The sequence below is a fragment of the Equus przewalskii genome, chromosome 6, assembly GCF_037783145.1.
Source record: "Equus przewalskii isolate Varuska chromosome 6, EquPr2, whole genome shotgun sequence".
Classification (NCBI taxonomy): Eukaryota; Metazoa; Chordata; class Mammalia; order Perissodactyla; family Equidae; genus Equus; species Equus przewalskii.
In genome coordinates, this window is record NC_091836.1 from 36638511 (window position 1) to 36660599 (window position 22089).

Consider the following 22089-nt stretch of genomic DNA (forward strand, 5'->3'; position numbering starts at 1 on the left):
CATGTGAGTGATCTCGTTTCTCCGCGTCCTGGCTGCATTTAGCGTTGTCACTTTTTTGTTTCGGCCATTCTGATGCGTGTTGAGTGACATCTCTTCATGGTTTTGATTTTCATTTCCTTGATGGCTAACCTGTGGGGCATCTTTTCATGTGCTTATTTGCTACATGTGTATCCTCTTCTGTGAAATGTCTCCTCCTTTCTTTTGCTTGTTTTCTAATTGGTTTTTTGTTTCTTTTCTTGTTTTTTTTGACTGTTGAATTTTGAGAGTCCCTTATATGCCCTAGCTACCAGTCTTTTGTTAGATATTTGGTTTGCAAATGTTTCCTGCCAGTCTCTAGCTTGTCTTTTCATATTCCCCACATGGGCTTTTGTAGAAAAAAAATTTTAATTTTGATGAAGTTCAGTTTATCAAATGTTTCTTTTGCAGATTGTGCTGTGTTGTCAAGATCCTGAAAATTTTCTCCTTTGTTCTTTTCTACTTTTCTAGTTTTACCTTTTACATTTAAACATAATCCATTTTGAGTTAACTTTTGTATGAGAAGGACTGATTCTTTTTATTTTAGGTCCCTCTCTGTATAAGTTTAATTGTAAAATACAACAATGTATATCTTTGATTTTCAAATAAACAAGTGCATGTAAACATAAATTAAAAGAAAGGCAATAAAAAGGAGATAGTATGTTTTATGCTTTGATGCTTCCATGCTTTTGTTTTTGCTGTCCCAGCTGCCAGAAATACTTAATACTTCCCTCTCTAAAATCTTCATTTCTTTAAAGTTTTGTTCTGAGTCCCATTTTCTCCAGGAAGTTTTCGCTGACAACCTCTCCTGAATGCAGACACTCCCTCCTCTCATGTTCTGCAGGACTCATTGTTGGTACAGTTAATGCTACATGCAACAAGATTGCAGTTTTTTTCACTTCTTTTAATATGTTGTGCTCTCTCCTACCACAGGGCCTTTGCACATGCTATTCTCTCTGATTGCAGTCCTTCCACAACACCCTTCACCTGGTTGCCTTTTCCTTACCCTTCTGTTCTCAGGTCAAATGTTACTTTCATAGAACCAGTTGAGTCCCCCATTCTTAAGCTTTCACAGAACTGGTACACAGTACAGTTGCTAATTAGGATTTATTAAATTATTTGACTTTTTGTCTTTACCACAAGACTATAACCTCTATGATGGAGGAGGTATTTTGTTACGGTTGTCCTTGTATGCCACATATATAGCACTCTGCCTGGCAAATAATTGATACTCAATAAGTATTTCTTGAAAAGAAAAAGTGAATGAATGAATTTTTGATTTGCAAATTTCTAAAGGCAGGGCAGTGAATTACAACTTAATGTCATAAAATCTAGGTGCTGGAAAGATTTAATAGTTGACTTCCAAGCGAGAAAGCTGAGGATCAAGTTTATCTCCACAACAAAGTATATAGGAAAACAGCAATATTTACCCAGATAATTTTTATTGGGGCCGGGGCAAGGTGGCACATAAACCCTTTGAAATACCCAGGTGATTAGAGTTAAGTAGCCATAATAATTTAAACAATCAGAGTAGTTACTTATAGTCTTTAATTCCTTTTGAATGTGGAGTCATTACGTAACAAGCCTCCTGTTATTTTCTTCATGTAGCAAAATAAAATGCGTGAAGAACTGTGGAGATGGCCAGGCAAAGGAGGATCTTCTTGGCTTCATTTGTACCAGAGCACTTTATCAAGACTGAATATAATTTTGCTGGCCTATTTATGAGCTAAAAATAGACATTATTTTGTTTGGCCCATTTTCCATCTTAGGCTCTCCTGGGAGCCCAGGTGAACTGTGGCTCATTTTTAACTCCCTCCCATCATTGCGTATTTTCCGTCGACCCAGGCTGCATGGAAGTGAAAGTCACTTTGTACTGCCAGTCGCACTGGAGCGCGCTGAATCTCCCAGAAGCAGGGAAAGAAAAAGGCCCGTGGAGAGGACTTTCCATTCTTAGCGAAACCTAGCTGCTGTGGCCTGAGGGGCTAATCAAGCATTATAAACACTGATTAAATAAGGTAGGTCATTTCCATTGCCATTTTCCAGAGGAGGAAGTGGGGGCACCTCGCATGGGAATGGTATTTGCAGGCTCAGGAAGACAATTTGCCGTTGCTTAATTCCTTTCTCCTTGCAAATGCCAGCAGAGAGCATTGGACGAGTTAGGCAGAGTTTGAAAAGTATTGGAACAGGTCGCATTTGGGGGCTGAGGTGTCTCATTAAACATTTGCTCTTTTACTGCTGTGTATCCATATGCTGTGGATCCAAATCCATGACAGAGGCACCGTACATCTCCTGTCTTAGCATCTAAGGGTCCTTGCCAGGCGGAATGAAAAAGTTGATTACATACAGCTTTGCTGACGTCTCTTAACAGGAAAGAGCAGAAAAAAAAATCCTCTGAACAAATGAAATGTCAGTTGAAGCTCAAACATTTAAAGCAAGAGATGCAATATTATTCTCTTAGATTAGAGATTAACTGGTTTCTAATTAATTCCTAGGATGTATAATAAGCTGGCATGACTGGTGTTATAGTTCAGGAATCTTCTTTAATCCAGGATTTTTTTTTGTCCGTTGTTGTTTTTCACTCATGTGCCCCTCTCCTTGTAACGTTGGTGTTATCCTGAAACTTGGAGAGCCACTATTTAGGGAATTGAAAAAGGGGCAGCACTCACAGTTTCCTCTTTCTTAATCAGCTATAGTCTAAAACTGTTAGGCTGAAATTTGAAGGGAAAAAACTCCGATTTTGAGCTATTCACATTTTGACAGTCCCCCACCCCCACCCCCGCTCCAAGCTCCGGTTTGCCTCACGGAGATGTTTCAAAAAAAATTGGGTTGTGTGGCAGTGTGGGCGGGAGGAAGAAAGGAAAAGGAGAATTTTTGAATTAAATAAGACTTCTGAAGTGTGTTGCATTTTCACGGCAGGGAATGTGGCCTTGGAAATCACCGGAATTGGTGCCAATTCTGTGACATTCACATTCCTACCTTCTCTCTAATGTCTTTTCTTCTTTAAGTTTGGATGGGAGCAAATTCTGCATCTTCCGCCGCTGACTCGTGGGTCCTGAGGGGACTGCCCCTCCTACCCAGATCTTGCTGTGGGTAGAATTTATGAAACTGTAATCCAGCGACCTTCGTGTGGTCTCCAGACAATCTCCTCCTGAGCTTAGAACTTTAGAGCTGAATGTTACCTTATAGATGATCTAGATCCTTGCTACTGAAAACGTAACGCGCGGAACAGCAGACGGCCCTCATCAGGAATCTCGTCAGACATGTAGAATTCCCACCCCAGCCCTACGGAATCAGATCACTCCTTAAACGAGATTTCCAGGTGGTTCACATGCGCATTGAAGTTCAAGAAGCAATGGTGTGGATCAAGACCCTTGTTTTATAGATTAGGATGCTGTGGCCCCGATCTGGGCAGTTATTAGCTAGCATCCCACAACAACCGTCAGAGCCTGCCATTCTCCTTTCTCCAGGATGCTGCGGTCCCTCCATATGACACGGCTTCTCTGGACTCTTGAATGAAGAGTTATTTGTATAGTATTTGCGTTCGTTAGTGGGAAAGGAAATAGCACCTTGTTCACATAAACATAACCTGTGTCTGTGTTTCCATGATCTCTGATATAACTTGTTGAAAACGCCTAGCACAGTGCCTGTCTATGTGGTAGGTGCCCAACTGACACTGTGATCGTATTGATAAAATTATTAATACTAATAGTTATTATTGTCATTAATTTTGTGCTTGCAGTAAAAGTAACAGAAAATAGTGAAAATTTTCCTTGGAGGTTGCCTTATACACCCAACCAGCTTGCAGACCAGATCAGGAAATCCTAGAGGCTGGTATGGTGGGAATGGGTTTACTTTCACTTAAATTCCTACCACAGGGTAGGAGGTGGTTGGCTGGTGAAACATCTACCAGCGCATCACAGCTCCTTGTTGTCATAAAGGATTATGTTTACCTGCTTCCCTGGCAGTGGTAAAATAAAAAGATGCGAAGTCATTAAAGACACTACCACTGTCTTCTGGGAGAATCTCTTCTCATCATAGGCTCAGTCTTTCTGGATAATTGGGTGACCACTCACCTCCTGGCCAGTGATGTCTCTTCTCTTAATTCTTTTCTTCCTCTTCTTTCTTCTCTTCCTTTGACATTAGTCAAGCATCTCCATGGTAAGTACCAGCAAAATAAGTAGTGCTTAATTTCTTCCCTCAAAAATATGTGATTGTAGCGAGGGAAACAGATATATATATACAGTTACTTATCATACTGAGATATTGTGATTTATAAGAAAAATACATATTTGGTCATTCAGGTGACCAAAATATATTTCTCAAATATATTAGGTTTTCCTCTAAAGTTCCTGGCTCATAGCTCCCCAAATCCTTGGAATTTCCTAAGCATTGAAAGTTGATAAATGTTAGTGAGGCAACTTTTGAAAGCACCTAAGGACAGGGGCTGGTTGGCAGTGGAGCCAACCATGTGATTAGAGGGTTGGAACTTTCAGTCCCCCCACCTCCCGCCCCGACCTGACCTCCCAGGAGAGGAGAGGGGCTAGAGAGTGAGTTCAATCACCAATGGTCAATGATTCAATCAATCATGCCAGTGTAAGGAAGCCTCCATAAAAACCCAAAGGACAGGGTTTGAAGAGCTTCTGGGTTGGTGAACATGTGGAGATACAGGAAGAATGGAATTCCTGGAGCGGACATGGAAGCTCTGCAGTGCTTCTCACATACCTTGTCCCATGCATCTCTTCCATCTGGCTGTTCCTGAGTTAGATCCTTTTATAACAAACCAGTGTTCTAGTAAGTAAAATCTTTCACTACGTTCTGTGAGTCACTCTAGAAAATTAACCAAACCCAAGGAGGGGGTCATTGGAACCTCTGATCTATAGCTGTTAGTCAGAAGCACAGATGACAGCCTGGGTTTGCAATTAGCATCTGAAGTGGACGGCAGTCTTGTAGGACTGAACCCTTAACATGTGGAATCTGATATTATCTCCTGGTAGATACTGTCAGAATTGAGTTGAATTGAGTTGAAGTCTCAAAAATCCTACTAATGTCCAAGAATTGTTTGTTGGTGTGGAATCCCGAATCCCCCAACATTGGAAATTGAGCTTAAAAATATCAAAATAAGCTGCTATGAGCATGAGGCACCATGAAGAAATACTATGAGAGAGCAAGAGAAGGTTTAATTAAGAGTAAGTAGCATTTACTGATCACCTATAATAGCTGTACCATGTGAGGGACACATTACAGATCTGTGTTACTTCTTTCCAACAGTAGGTGATGAAGAAGTCCATTGTGGGAGTCATAGTTGAGTTAGGTCTTACAGGCCAAGTCTTGTTTCACCGGGTGGTGGAATGGGAAAGCTCTTGTTGGCAGATGGAATAGCACTCGCAAAGACAGGGGATGAAACCAGAGTGTGTTCAGAGAATAACAATAGGTTTGTTCCATCGTGGGATGTACAGTGGAGAACAGCAGGGGATGACATTGGAAAGGTAGATTGAGTTTTGATTTTGAAGGGTCCTGAATGTTCTGCTAAATAGTCTGCCCTCTATCTTATCCTTTGAAAACTTCTAAGTAATGAAGTAACATAAATCGATTTGAGTTTTAGAAATATATCTGTGATATTTTGGCTGTGAGGAGAACTTGGAGATAGCATGATCAGTTTATAATGCTATTAAAATAGTTCAGGCAAGGGTTGTTAAGCCTATGAGCCAGAGCAGGTGCAGAAGGAACAAGTAAGAAAGATAGAAATATGTTCTATTCTCTGCCCTCTGTCTCCCTGGAAAGGGCAGAGAAGGAGCTGCCTGGCCCCTTCTAGACGTGAGGCTCACAGGAGTCACCTGTGACGACCTTCCTTTCTTCACCCAGACCTAAATACGAGGAAAGCTGTGGAGGGAAGGAAGTGCGTGTATACTTACTTATATTTGAAAGTCTATCTCCACGCATCCCTAGTACTTTTTACTCACTGGATTGTAAGTCAGGAACAATTTGTATGTTTTTAACAAATCTCCTCACCTAGAGGCCTAAATCTGAGCTCCCTGCTCTGCTTCCTTGTCCGGGTGAGTTGGAACTGGGCTCTATCTGACACCCACAATGGCATATGTAGGATTTCTCTACCAGAAGCTGGCTTCTTGCCCTCTTTAGACAATTGCACTCCCTGGACATGGGGTGCCGGATCCAGGCCTGTGGAGTGTGTCGAGTGGCAAAAATGAGAATGCCTATCTATTATAGAAGATGTTAAAGTCATTTGATTTAGAGTCAGATTTTTTATTTTGTGGCATAAATGATGTGTGACCAAGTGATGGCAGGAATGTGGTACCTACCCTTCCTTTCCTTTGGAGAGAACTTGTGCACTTCTCTCTGGGTGGGTTCAACAGGTTCCACACACAGGTGTGGATTACTGTCGCTCTCCCAGCTGCACATGTAGCAGTGTTTTACTTCAAAGGCTTGAACCACTATACACCTTGTTCTTAAATCAGAGGGTTTAAATAGCAATGCCACGTTTAATTAGGGCATGAGCAAGACTTCAGCTTTGAGATAGAACAACCTCAGAAATGGATTCTTTCATCTGTGAAAGGTGTCGTAAAATAAAAGCCTTATCCACATGTGATAAGCAAAGGTAGGGGGAATCAGAATTAAATAGAGCCTTCAATTATAGGATTTGGGGAAAGACTTTCTAGAACTATACAGAAAAACTAACCAATAGCCAATAAGATATTTCAAAGTAGAAGTTCTCCCGGGGCTAGTTTAATAAATAGATGTGTTTTGTTTTTAGGAAGATTAGTCCAGAGCTAACATTTGCTGCCAATCCTCCTCTTTTTGCTGAGGAAGACTGGCCCTGAGCTAACATCCATGCCCATCTTCCTCTCCTTTATATGTGGGACGCCTACCACAGCATGGCGTGCCAAGTGGTGCCATGTCCACACCTGGGATCCAAACCAGCGAACCCCAGGCCGCCGAAGCAGAACGTGCGCACATAACTGCTGCGTTGGGCCGGTCCTAAATAGATGATTTATGTTGTAAATATAGTATCAAAACTGATTCAAAAGCTTGTATTTTAGGTAGCATTAATATAGCTCCTTTAATTAAGTGATGGGGAAGCTGCAGCATAGCAGGTAGGCATAGAGTCTTTGAAAGCAGACAAATGTCTTTTCAAATTTTTATCCTTCTGTTTACTAGCTATCTAATCTTGGACACTTTACTTAACCATCCTAAATGCCCATTTCTATCTTTAACATAGGAATAATAAAACCCAACCAATTGAAGACTTGTATGGATTAAATGAGATAATGGATGTGTAGTGTCTGTCATAAAACAGTGTGAACAATTCATTTTCTTTGCAGACTTTTTCCCCACAGAGTAAAATGTGACACATCGAGTAGACATTAATTTTATTTTTTAGATTGATATCTGATAAAATTGGATCTTTTGGGGGTATACGGTTCTCTGAATATTACCACATTTACAGGTTAGTGTAACCCCAGGATGCAGAACAGTTCCATCTCCCCCAAAAGACTCCCTGGTGCAACCTCTTTGTGGACTTGCGTGCCCCTACGTCTTGGCAAACACTGACATATCCTCCATTACCGTAGATTTGTCTTTTTGAGACTAGCCTATAAATGGAATCATGCAGTGGATGACCTTTGAGACTGGTTCCCTTCACTCCACTTAATGCCCTTGGAGTCAAGTCATCCAAGTTGTCGTGTGTATCACTGGTCTGTTCCTTTTCACTGTGGAGTAGTATTCCATCGTAGGGATGTATCACTGTTTGTCTATCCATTCACTCATTAAAGACACCTGTATTGTTTCCAGATTTAGCAATTATGAATACATCTGCTATACACATTTGATGTACTTACTTTTTGTGTGAACACAAATTTTCCCATCTCTGAAGTAAAATACCCAGAAGTAGGATTTCTGGGTCCTATGGTAAATACACATTTAGCTTTATAAAAACTGCCAAACTATTTTCCAGAGCGTCTGTTCTATTTTGCATTTCTACTAGCGATATAAGAGCTTTCCAGCTGCCCTGTGTCCTCACCACCACTTGGCATTATCAGTATGTTTTATTTTAGCCATTGTGGTAGGTATAGAGAAGTATCACGTGTGGTTTTAATTTGCACTTCCTCGATGGCTAGTGATATTACCTTTTCAAGTATGTGTTTTACCATATATAAACACTCTTAGATGAAGTGTCGACTCAAGATTTTTGCCCACTTTTAGTTGGATTGTTTGCTTTTTACTGTTAGAATTATGTTACCTATAGCTCAGTGTAAGAATTGACATCTTTGTGTGTCTTCCAATACATGAGCTCTGTATGTCCCTCCATTTGCTTAGGTCTCTTTGATTTCTTTCATCAGCATTTTACGGTGTTCAGCATAGAGATACAGTACAGGTTTTGTGAGATTTATGTCTAAGTATTTTGTGTTTTTTTAAAGCTACTGTAAGCAGTGATTTTTAAAAAAATTTCTGTTCCCATCTGTTCATTGCTGCTATATATAAATACAATTGATTTTTGTGTGTTGCCTCATATCCTGTGATTTTGCTAAACTCATTATTTCTAGGAGCTTTTTTTGCAGATTTTTTGAGGTTTTCTACACAGCAAATCACGTCATCTGTGAAGAGAGAGTTTAATTTCTTTTCCAGTCTTCTCCTGAAGTGCCCTCTGTCCACAGGTCAGTGCCTGCTTCCAGGTTCTCTGCTGCTATGTGTCCATAGAGGGGAGAGGGGAAGAAAAATGTGATATCCCAGCCAATACAGTGGCACTTCAAATTTAGTCTTCTTGCCCAACCCTCCTGCTGCTATTTACTATTTAGAGTCCTCACAGAGATGCTCGTGCACTCTGTATAGGTTACATAGCTGCAGACGATGGGAGAGACAGTGTGGGGTGTGCTTACTCAATCTTACCTTGAACCAAAACCAGACATTGGATTTGAGGTCTTTTGCCCTCCAGTAATTAGAGTATATTTCTATTTCTTCATTCACGTTCTTTTTTCTGTCCCTACTCTTAACTTCCTCTTCTGACCTTAATTCTAGATGGATAGCCAGCTTTGGGAGCTGGAGTCTGTCAATAGTACATAGTAAAATCTAGTGGACATTGTATATTGAGCCTCCTTAGTACTATGCTTCAAGAAATTGAGTTAAATGAATCTGGACACAGGGCGAGAGAAAACTTTAACTCAGTTTATGTTCAGATTATTTCAAATTAGTGAGTTAATGAGCCCCATAAGCTACAGAAATTATCTGGATCAATTTACAACACAGGAAATCAATGGGAGCTTTCTTTGGTTGGCCAGTGTGGTTATTGGTAACTCTGCAACATTCACATTCTAAAAGATAAGTGTGTGCAGGTGTTGCCAGTGTGGGCAATGGGTCACAATGAGAGATCTTGTCAATGGAAGATCTTGAGAACTGATTTTGGCTAGTTTCACAGGGTTATCTGGGTTTGTCTCTTGCTCTGGAGTCATCAAGTAAACTTTGGCTCTGGGAAAACTTCCTTCCTTTCACAGATGATCTGACTGGTGAGGCAAAAATGATCTAACCCCGTGGAAGCTGCAGTTGCAGAATGAACTTTTGAAGGAAAGTTGTCCTCAGCTTTAAGTTGCTGTTGTCTTTCCCCGAATTGGTTTTTCAGCTGGGGACCAACACACCGGCACACTCCAGGGTTCACTTTAACTAGCACTTCCTCCCATTTCTCACTTGTCCACTACGTCTGGAGGCTCTAAACGATGGTCTGCAACATCGCCATCTGGTGGCTCCAAAGCTACGTGGATGAGAGCAAAAACAGTTGCTGTTTTCTAGGTTTTTGCATGCCATTTCCTCTGCTGCTCTCAGTTGATTCAGGATGACCTTATGACAGAACTGTGCACTATTTTAGGCCTTTGCACAAGCCATTTCTCTCTTCCTGCATGTACACGCTCAGAGGTATGTGAGGTCAAGAAGAAAGAAAGCAGAGGGATTAGCAACAGAGTTCCTGATTAGAAACTCAAGAATTATATAGAGCAAATGGTGCTGCTGAAATGCATCTGATCTGAGTGTAGTCGGATCGAGTTTCCTTCTCTGCTTGGGTAATTTTAGGAGTTTTTAGTCTCCTTATCACAGACAACGTATTTGGACTGAGATGTCTTTTTACATCACCGTTCTGTGTTTTGGGGTCATTGATAGAGAATGACTTCCACACCAAGCCCCCTCCTCTCGGGCCCTCCTTCAACTCCTGCTCCTGTCTTAGTCCCAAAAGGTGCTTTGTTGTTTCCTGGCTTATGTTTTGCCTAAATAAATCTGGAGAGTTTTCAGTTCTCTGCAATTTTTTGTGTTATAGTTGCAAATGCCAAAAGGAACACTAGCTGCTTCAGTAATCCTGATGGAAACATAAGCTCATGAGGAACAGGAATCTGTGCTGGGTTTTTATTTCACCACCATTGGCATCTCATCTCTCTTCCCCAAATTGCCCACCCTAGGAATTCCTCTTTCCTTTCCCCTTTTCAATTTCTCTTTAATGTGATATGTATACATGTGTGCCTATATACGGGTGTCTGTTTTTGTATGTATGTGTATGTATGTGTGTGTGTGTGTGTGTGTGTGTGTGTGTTACCTAGGAGAGACACAGTGAGGATGAAAAGATGCCAAATTATCTAGATGCTGGATGATCAACCTCTGAACAATTGAGTATCAAAGTGATTTATTACATATGAATTTAGAAACATTTAAAGATAGGGACTAAAGCTATTTCATAGTTTTAAAAAACTAAAAAACTTGGAAATTGGAGACTAATCCACTCTAAAATATACATATAATCCTAGTGATCGTTGGAACTTAAATGTAAATTAAAATTGGGGACTTTATTGTCAGACAAACTCATGAAAAGCCTATAACTATCTGGATCACTGAGAGTTTCATCAACAATACAGAAGGAAAAAAAGATCCCCGAGTATTCAAAATTGATGTTACAGAACCAATGTACCGAAACTTAAAGTTCAGTTCTTTATTCATAAGTGAATTCTGTATGTCCATAGTCTACATAAATGACTGTTAATTTGCCACAGGACTATCTTAATAAGATTGTCTATATTATTTTTCAAAATAACATTAAAAATGCAAAGTTTGACAGTGGAAGTTCTATTTTAGCCAAACAAACTGACAACACTAAGAAGTTACAGATGACGATTTGTGGAGAATTTTTTAAAACACAAAAGAATAAAAGCAAGAAGTCCAACTTTCTGTGGCCTGGATCATTTTGTGTAGAAGCAAGTGACCTCACCAGTCACAGCAGCTCTGAGGGGTCTACCGTATCACAGCTCTCCATAAAATACTAACTGAACCCCAGGATCGAGAGCATGTTCTTCATCCTCTGTTTGAAAGGCAATGTACGTGGGTAATATATTTTAGAAATATTTCCATAACAAAATGGTGGGAAAAATTATGGCTACTTCAGAGTGAAACCCTCTGCTCTGTAGAAATCACACATATCACTCATATTTCTGTTGCCAGAGTGCACCTGCTGAGGAGTCACTGAGGACCAGCTGAGTGACACAGGCAGTTACACACAAGCATGGAGCCAAGATACCTGACAGTGGCGTGGACTTCCTGGAAGAAGTGAATGTGAATAGAACTGAAAGTAGAGGAGAAAGGGCATTCTCATGCAGGTGATTTAAAGTCCAGAATTTGGGATAGAAAGGAAGTGATGGGAAGGAGGAAAGTCGGAATGGAAAGAAGGAAGGAGAGAAAATAAGAACAAATCTCTTACATGTCCATGTACTGTATTATTCCCTGAATATCTTACAGCAAAAACAAAAACAAATAGTCTCTGTGATAATTCTAGCATTCACATTTCTTGGTTAATTTCTCAAATAAGTATTTTATTTTAAGGAAAATAATAAACAAAATTATAAATTCAAAATGGAGGGCAAGCGATTTAGAACATTTAGATGGTTACTGCTCAAATTACGGTCCCCGCCTCATCAGTGTAAGCCTCACCTGGGTGCTTGTTAGAGGTGCACATCCAGGGACCATCGACGTGTGACTTGTGCTCAGAAAGGCTCTGTGCTTGGTTTAATACACTGCTGTTGCCAACTTGAAATTCCCAATTTTTGAGCAAAGGGCCCTGATTTTTCATTTTGCACTGGATTCCACACTTTATGCAGGTGGTCCTGTGCAGACCCTTGGGCCCCACCTCAGAGCTATTGAACAAGAATCTGCATGTTAACAAGATCCTCAGGAGACCTGCATGTGCCCTAAAATTTAAGAAACATCATTTTCAATGATAAAGAAACATTTGAACGAGTAGCATGTTTTTTCTCTTGCATCACGTGTTTGACTTTTATCTTTTGTTGCTCCTGCCTTTAATTTCCAGAGGGCTCATTTATATAACCTTCTCCTACAGATAATCTGAATAGTTGGTGTTCTGTATAGCTGCCTGTAAATACGTATGGTCCTTTTACATGTTTCTCCTTCACGGGACAGTAGGCAACATTTTCTGTTCAAAATTCAAGTAACAGGACAAAGCCAGAGGAATAGTTAAAAAGTGGACTAAAGAAAGAAAAAAAGAGCGTGTTAAGGAAAGGAGGTAAAATGAGAAGTGGAAAAGAGATATGGACAGAGTAAGGTGGTTGTATAATGAAGAATTTGTCTGATCTTTGTCCCAGGTTCCGGGCATAAAGCTTAGAAGCCCTTGGCATTTCCTGAGTGATGGAAGGGTCTTTGCTACTTGTCGGCCCCTGGGATCATACCTGATTTTATGCTAGTGAGGTGACTCATTGTGGGCCCCTAGATAGGACAGAGGCTCGTCGCCAGAAAGACCAACCAAAAGATTAAAGAGTTGGTCTTTGAGTCAGCTCAACTTCCAGGGAGGGAAGGGGGTGGAGACTGAGCTCAATCACGTGGCCAATGATTTAATCAATCAAGCCTATGTAACGGAAGCCCAGGAAAAGCTCTGGACACTGGCTCAGAGGACCTTCCTGGTTGGTGAACACACTGATATGGTGGAGGGTGTGACGTGATGCACCTCGATTCCACGAGAAGAGGGCGTGAAAGCTCTGCATTTGGGGCCCTCCAGGCCTTGCCCTATGTGTCTCTTCATTAAACTGTTCCTCATTTGCATCCTTTATAATAAAAATGTAATCGCAAGTACAGCACTTTCCTGAGTCATTCTAGCAAATTATCAAACCTGTGGGCGTCGTGGGAACCCCTGAACTTGTAACCAGTTGTTCAGAAGGGCTGGTGGCCTGAGGACCTTCAAAATGTGGCTGGCACTGGAAAGGGGGGCAGTCCTGTTGGGAACGTGACCTTTAACCCATGGGGTCTGCACAGACTCCAGGTAGTTAGTGCTAGCACTGAACTGTAGTATTGCCGTGGGTGGCCAGATGGTTGCTGTCAAAACAAAGGTAAAAAGTCAATGTGAGGAGGTGTTGGCTCTCTTTGGTGTCCTCCACCAAGGTCAAGGCCCTCATCGTACAGACACACTGAAGTTCAGGAAGCTGTCCCAAGGCAGCCAGGCCTGGACTTCTGCTCTGTATGCATGAAGTGCTGGCCACACAGTCAGAGGAAGTAGTTTCATGCAGCAGCTGCCTATTCATTCTCAAAGAAAACTCTCACTATGCATATGTATATCACTTCATCATGTTGTACAGCTTAAATATGTGCAAATTTTAAATAAATGAAATTTTTAAAAAGAGAGAAAACCTTCAAAGCTCATAAAGACAAGGGGCTGGATGTGGCAAGAGAGGATGACAGAAAGCGAGGAGAACATATTGTCCTCTGCTAGGAGGGTACTAGCACCTTAAGAGGTTAATAGGGGCTGGCCCCTTGGCTGAGTGGTTGGGGTTCTGCACACTCCGCATCAGCAGCCTGGATTCATGTGTTTGAATCCCGGGTGTGGACCTACTCCACTCATTGGCCATGCTGTGGAGGCATCTTGCATACAAAAAATGGAGGAAGATTGGCACAGATGTTAGCTCAGGGCTGATTTTCCTCAAGCAAGAAAAGAGGAAGGTTGGCAATGGATGTTAGCTCAGGGTGACTCTTCCTCACCAAAAAGAAAAAAAAGAAGAGGTTAATAATCTTAGGTGAATCTATGCTCCCTCAAAGGCAGGGGTCCTTAATCTTTTGAGATTGTATAAAAGAAGTTTATGATAAAAGATGCAGACTCTCACCCAAGAAAAATTCATGTACAAATGCAATTTTGCCTGCAATTTCAGCAGCTTCACAGACCCTCTGAGGCTTGTCCATGGTGGTCTGGTCCCTTAATTCAAGGTTGAGAACCTCATGTGTTATGCAATAGCATGGATAGTGAAAGCGACAGGAACTGAATTCAAAGTGATAAGTAAACTGTTCCTTTGCTGTTTAGACTTGAGCACGTTACTTAACTTCTCGAAGCCATACTTTTCAAGGTTTTTAGAAAATCACAGTTGACATAAAATGGATATCTAATAAGTGGTAGCTGTTATATTCTTGAAGACCAACTTGCTAATAATATGCATATATGTTACAGGATTTATTTTCTCTCTTGTTTTTTTAAATATCGGGGTGTGTCTTTTTGCTTATTAATATATAGATACATTCATTGTTAAATAAAATAAATTTGTAAAGAAGAAAATGAAAATCCCATAAAATTCCATCATTTAGAGAAACCAGTGTAAGTTCTATAATCAACCATCAGACATTTTCTGTATCATTAACATTGATTGACATGATCATTTAAATGTTAGCATAGTAGTCTATTTACGTAAGTGTATAACTTATTAAACCAACCTCCTAGTGATGAATATGATTTTCAAATTTTAATTATTGTAAATAATGCTGTGATAAACCCCTTAATACATATGCCTTTGAAAAGCTGTTGTTTTTTTCCTGAAAACATTTCTAGAAGTGTAATTGTTTAGTCAAAAGATATGTACATTTTCTGTTTTGAAAAATATTGCCATATGCACTTGAAAACTTAAAATTTAACTTGAAAAGTTAAACCAAGTTCCTTTAGTACCAGCAAGGCAGAGGAGTAGAAATACGGCCAGCCTGTAACAACATACACTCTGTAAATCTTTCATAAATTGAAACGTTAAAAAATAACTTCAAAAGCTCCTCTGTATTGATGTTTCATTGATTAATTAGTATTTTTGGATCTTTAACATTTATTATTTGATGTATTACCTGTTTGTATCTTTTGCTCCCCCCTTTTTTTGGGAGGGAGCTCTATTTATTTATTTTTTGTTTTTTTCCCTGAGACATCATTACTAATTGGGGATATAAAATTTTTGTCTGATATGAAGTTTTGTTTTCCAAATTTCCACTTGCTTTTCAAATTTGTTTATGATGATTATTTTTCACATAGAAGTTAAAAAAATAGATGTCTAATTAATCAAACATTTAAATTATAGTTTCTGTCTGTTATATAATTCTTAGAAAATAATCTTGTTTTTCAAGAGAGCAATGTAGGATGTTAGTTTACAAAGTAAAACATTGTTTTTTTATTTTATCAGAGGACTTTCTGAGCTTTAGATCTATTAAATATATTAAGGGCATACTCATTACCTAATCATAAGTTGGCTTTTGGGGGGCACATATTAATTACTCAATAAATACTTGTTTAAAATGATCAATTCACTGTGTTTGAAAATTTTACAATCTCTACTATTTCCTTTCTTCCTTCTTTCCTTCTATCCTTCTATAACTATATTGGACTTTTTATAGCTTGATTTTAAAGAAAACATTCTGAAATATTTAATTTATATAAAAATTCTTTAATAAATATACAGGCTTTTAAACCAATAAAACAACTACCCACATATAAAAATTAAGTACCAGTACTCTGAAGGCCTGAACGCAGTTCCCGATCCATTTGCATTGCCCAGCTGCTCTCCAATAACTATAACATTAGAGTCCTGGAATTTATTTTACATTTCTTTGATTTTCTTTATAGTTAACCCCATGTACATGTTTCTGAACTTTATGTAAGTGGGGTTATATCAAATGTGTTCTTCTGTACCTGGCTTCTTTTTTCATTTAATGTTGCTCTGTGTTCCTGAGATTCATCATATAACTGAGTTCAATCACATTTATTGCTTATATAGTATTCCATTATATGAATATGCTACAAATTTTTATACATTTCCTTAAAATTTTCTATCATTCTTATGGTGCACATCTACCAGAATGTGCCTCAATTTGGAATTCCTGGACCCTAGACAAAGAAAAATTATTTTCTAAAATGATTAACCATCAGCGTTACCCTGTCAGCCTTGTGTTATTATTATTATTTCCTATTCTCTTCAGAACTTAACATTATGAGACTTTCTAATTTTGGGTTACTGTAAAATGCCATTGTATTGTGGTTTTAGTTTGTATGTATCTCCTTATTAATACTGTTGAGCCTATTTCCTCATGTTTGTGGCCATTTTCCTCTTCTGTGAAATGCTAATTCAAGCACTTTGCCAATTTTTAATTTGGTTATCTTTCACAATCACTCTTTACATATTCTCTATCCTAATTCTGTGTCAAATATTGCAAACATCTACAAATATCAGCTCCCTATTTTTGGCTTGTCTTTCATTTTCTTTATAGACTATATTGTCTTTTAAAAACTGTATGCTATTGAATCCAACTATAATAAAATTTTGCCTATGATAAGATTTGATGGGAATCAATTTTCATTTCCTTAAAATGAAAAATTAATTGCTCTAAAATCATTGATTTAAAGTCTATCATTTCTTTACTAATTGGCTATGCCAGCTCTGAAACAGAGCAAAATGAGAGTCCAGTTTTCCATTTACGTGCAGGTCACTTTCTGGACTCCCATTCTGTTACCTTTGTCTATTGATCTATTACTGTATAGTTTTAGCATAGTTTGTAAGTCTTGATATCTGGTAGGAGAAATCCTCCTGAATTATTTGACTAATTCAGAAGTCTCTTGTCTATTCTTGGACCTTTGCTCTACCAAAAAAATTTAGATGCACTTTTAGTTAAAAAAAAAAATAAACCTATTGGGATTTTGATCTGAATCTGGGTATTTATCTGAAGGAAAAAAATCACTGTCTTGAAAAGATATCTGCTCCCCGTGTATCGGGGAGATATTGTCCCAATGAACAATGAATAATGTTCATTGCAGCATTATTACAATGGCCAAGACATGGAAGCAGCCTAAGTGCATCCACCAGTGGATGGGATGAATGGATAAAGGAAATGTGGTATATATTTAAACAATGAAATATTATTCATCCATAGAAAAGAAAATCTTGCCACTTGTGATAATATGGATGGAACTTGAGGGCATTATGCTAAGTAAAATAGGTCAGGCAGAGAAAGGCAAAAACTGTACGATCTCACTTATATGTGGAATCAAGAGCTTAGAGATACAGAGAACAGATTGGTGGTTGCCAGATGAGAGAAATGGGTGAAGGTGGTCAAAAGGTACAAATTTCCAGTTATAAGATAAATAAGTCCTTGGATATAATGTAGAGCGTGGTGACTATAGTTAACCGTCCTATACTGTATATTTGAAAGTTGCTGAGAGTAAATCTCAAAAGTTCTTAACACAAGCCAAAAAAAATTTGTAACTATTTGTGGTGATGGATGTTAACTAAACTTATTGTGGTAGTCATTTCACAATATAGACATACATCAAATCATTATGCTATGTTGTACACCTAAAACTAATACCGTGTTATATGTCAATTATAGCTCAACAAAAATAATTAAACTATCATGAAGTATTAGAGGCACAAGGTAAACAGGAGGTAATTACAAGTTGAAAACTCTAAGAAAAGGACTTAATTACTAATTGGAGGACATGGCCTTATGCATGTAGTGTGGGCATGACTGTGGATTGAATATCAGATGGCAAGACTTGGTATCATTATTCTTAAAAAAGAGAAACTATTTGGAATGTCAACTCTTAGTTGAGGTTTTAAGGGCTATTCTATAATAGATTGGCAAATGAGTTAAAGGACTAAAATATGGAATAAACGATATTGATCTAAAACAATGTAAACTTGAATATGAACTCAAAACGTTGTATTATTTCATGATCAGTTTGCATCCTTGTGTCAAAAACTTTTCAGAAACTTTATTTAGTAAGTAGATAAATAAGTTTATATTGTTAGGAGTCAAGATTTTCAGTGGGAAAGAGAAGAGACGCAGGTATAAAATCAGAAAAGTTACGTAAATTCCTATAATCCTAAAATTGAATTGGAAATATGAGTTTGAACTCATAATAATTTTTTTTATTACAAAAAACATTTTCTAGCTCTGTCCACCGAAAAGACACAAAACCCCATTGACCAATCCAGTAATAATGCCCATATTATGGCATCCTAATATCATTTCTCATTGAAACAAACTAAGGCTGTGTCTTTTGTTGGGTTCCTTAAGTAGAGCTTGAGAGGGGGATTCTTGTGAAAGAGATTTATTGAGGGTGAGCTCTCAGGAGGAGAGTAGGGGAAGCAGGCTGGGGTAGGGGAAATATCTAATCAAGGACTTCGGCTTGGATGGAGAGGAGCTTCAGCCTGGCCCTCCATTGGGCTCTGGGGCACCAAGTACACAACAGAGTTAGTTACAACATAAAGCCAGCCTTTTGTCCCTGACATCAGTTAGTCATTAACCTTGAGCTTCTGAGATGGGAGTGTGAGGAAGCTCCAGGGACCCCAGGGGAGTGCTTTGAAGAAGGGACAGCTGTGAACCATTAGCAGTTAACACTTAGAGCAGCTGGGAGAACACTGGCCAGGTGGAATGGCTCCAGGCAGGGCACCCACAGCAGCCATCCCAGATTCATTGGAGAAAGGGCTGATTTCAGGTCTGGAACAGGAAATGTAAAATGAGACTGGTGCACTAAAAAAAAAAAAAAAGATGTTTTCATGAAACTATTTGGAGATGATGTCTATTTTTCTCTTCTTTGATAGAAATTGAGTAAAATTGGAATTATTTTTTTCTGATGTTTTGATAGAACCCACTTTTAAAACTATCTGAACTTGATATTTCTTTGAGAGGAATTTGAACTATTAGTTCAAATTTTAAAATTGTTTTAGGTTGTCTTTTTCTTAGTGAGCGAATTATGTAGTTCTTTTTCTAGGTATTTGCCTGTTTCATCTAAATTTTCAAATTTATCAACATAAAGATGATGATATATTTTTAAATACTTTGAGTTTCCATTATATTTGAAATTATATATGTTTTTTCAATTAATATTGTTTGTGTGTGCCTTCTCTTTTTTCTTGGTCAATCTAGCCATGATTAGTCTATTTTTCTTTTAAATGAACTCACTTTTAGCTTTTGTGTATTTTTTCTTCTAGTTCATTAGTTTCTTCTCATATTTATTATTTCTTTTATTTTTTCCTTTCACTATGCTATTCTTTTCCTAATTTCTTAATTTGGACTCATCTTAAAATAATTTTCTTTTCTCTAACGTAATAATTTAAGGTTGTATATTGTGAGTGTATTAATTCATAAGCATTTTGGTTATCATGTAGCATTAAATATTATTTCCACTGTGTGTCCTTGATGTATGAGTTATTTAGAAGTGTTTTTAAATTTCTTAATGAACATTTTTGTCTATTATCTTTTTTGTTATTAACTTCTATTTTCATTGTTTTAATACGATCTCTCATCCTTTGACGCGTTGAGGTTTTGTTTGCTGCTGACTATGCAATAAGCAATATGTGTAAATATGTCATATGTGTTTAAAAAAAAGTATATACTCCAATTGTTGGGTAATACTTTATAAATGTCCATTAGACCAGACTGACAATTTTGTTGCTCAGAATTCTTTATCCTTACTGGTTTCATCCATCAATTGCTAAGAGGGGCATTAAAATCTCTCACAACAATGGATGATACATCAATTTTCCCCTGGAGTTTCGTTAATATTTGCTTCATAGTTCCTCATATAAAGCTACTAGTGTCACACAAGTTTTGAATTGTTGTCTTTTACTCAAAAATGGATCAATATGAACGTACTATATTTATACCTAGTAATATTTTGTCTTAAAATCCACTTTTTCCCTGATATTAACATAGCCACTCTGGTTTTTTGTTTATTTTGTTGTTTTGGTAAATCTTTTCATTTTCGAACTTTCGTTATCTTTGTTTTCAATGCATCTCTTGTACAGAGCAAAGACTTCATATTCTTGTCCATCCCAACAATCCCCACTTTTAACTTGGAAAATTCATACATTTGTATTTACTGTCACTACTGATATTTTCTGTTTTATTTAATAATATTGTATTGTTCTCTCTCATTGTCTCTCTTTTCTTATATTTTTACATTCTTTTCTTTCTTTTTTTTTTTTTCTGGTCTCTTTTTTGATTGAATGTTTGTGATAGCCAGCCTCCAAGATGGTCCCCACTTCCTAGTACTCTCCCCGCTGTAATCCCCTCACACATTGTACCAGCATTAGTCTGTGTGATCAATAGAATATGGCCAACACTGACCGACGTGATGGTATGTCACTTATGAGATTTGGTTATAAAGACATCGCAAGTTCCATCTTGTTTAACCCTTCTCTCAACCACTGAAGAGTTACCCTGGGAAACCCAGCTCCCATATTGTGAGCAGCCCCATGGAGAGGCCCATGTGGCGAGGTACTAAGGTCCCTGTCCAAAAGCCAGCAAGAAACTAAGGTTATCTCCCAGCAGCCACATTAGCGATGTTAGAAGCAGAGCTCCCAGCCGCCATCAAGCCTTCAGATTACTATAACCTTGAAAAATATCGTGACTGCAATCTCATAAAAGATTCGGAGCCAGAACTACCCAGGTAAGCCACTTTTGAATTCCTGACCCACGAAAACTGTAAGATAATAAGTGGGGTTTTTAAGCTTAGTTTTGGGAGTAATTTGTTCCACAATAATAGATAACTAGTAAATTATGTGTGTATGTATATAAATATATATTTATATACTTTTTTCTTTTTTATTTTAAGACTTTTTTTACCCTATCTGCTAGTTTGGAAATTATGGAAATTGTTGCTACTCTTTAGTAGTTACCAAATAAATTATATCACAAATAATAATTAAAATTACAAAATTTAATGTATAACTCTCTGATCAATAAAAGAACTTTGAACACTTTTCGGTCATTCTCCTTTTAACTTATTTTTTATCCAGTAATTTATTTTCTCATTGATGTATTTCTTTTTAATTTATTTTACTTGTGAAAGGATTCCCCATTGAGTTAATTAACACATCCATCAACTTAAATATTCACCTTTTTCTTTTTGGTGAGAACATTTAAATTCTACTCTCTTAGGAAATTTCATTTATACATACAGTGTTATCAGCTATAGTCACCATGTATACATTAGATCCTCAGATCTCATTCATCTTATAACTGAAAGTTAAAGTTATCCAAAACATTGAAAATTATTAATACTATCTTCTTAAACCAATATTTATTTAGATTTAACCACCTATTTACTAATTTCCTTGCTAACCACTGCTTGCATTTCAGAACTTTATCTGGGATCAATTTATGTCTTCCATATCAAAACTCTTAGAGATGTCCCTGTGTATGGTCTGCTGGTATAATACTTTCAGTCTGGCTTATCTGAAAATACTTTTATTCCAAAGATGTTTTAAAATGTTTTTTATTTCAATATAGTACGGTCACATAAAAGAGCAGAAATCAGTAGTGCCCAGTTTGAAGAAATTTTAAAAAGTAAACAAACCCATATACCCACCACCTAAATCAAGAAATAAGTCATTCAGCACCCCAGAGGCTGCGCGCATGACCTTTCCTTTAAACTAGCCCTCAGATAACAACTACCCTGCATTCTAAAAGCAGAGATTAGCTTTGGCTTCTGTAAACTTTATACAATAGAACTGTACAGTATATAATTTTTTGTCTGACTTCTTTTGCTCAAAGATATGTTTGTGAGATGCATTATGTCCTTGCATGTAAATGTAGTTTACTTTTATGAGTGTATAATATTCCATTGGCTACCCGGAGTTAGCATCAGATTCCACAGGTTAAGGGCTCAGTCCCACAAGACTGCCCCCAACTTCTGATGCCAATTGCAAGCCCAGGTTGTTACCCACACTTCTGACCGACTGGCTATAAATCAAAGGTTCCCAAGAACCGCTCTGTGGGTTAGATTAATTTGCT

The 22089-nt window shown here is 38.0% G+C and overlaps 2 long non-coding RNA genes across 2 annotated transcripts in view; both read left to right on the forward strand.

Annotated features, from left to right (window-relative positions):
* LOC139083885 (uncharacterized) overlaps positions 1–3721 on the forward strand; it is a 54125-nt gene extending 50404 nt beyond the window's left edge. Inside the window, exons 2-3 of the long non-coding RNA XR_011540953.1 lie at positions 1624–2030; positions 3021–3721. This is a non-coding gene — a long non-coding RNA (uncharacterized lncRNA). The remainder of the gene's footprint in view (positions 1–1623; positions 2031–3020) is intronic.
* A 296-nt stretch (positions 3722–4017) lies between these two features.
* On the forward strand, positions 4018–13135 carry LOC139083884 (uncharacterized). Its single transcript, XR_011540952.1, has 2 exons — positions 4018–8684; positions 11497–13135. It is a non-coding gene; the product is annotated as an uncharacterized lncRNA (long non-coding RNA).
* Positions 13136–22089: the final 8954 nt, after the last annotated feature.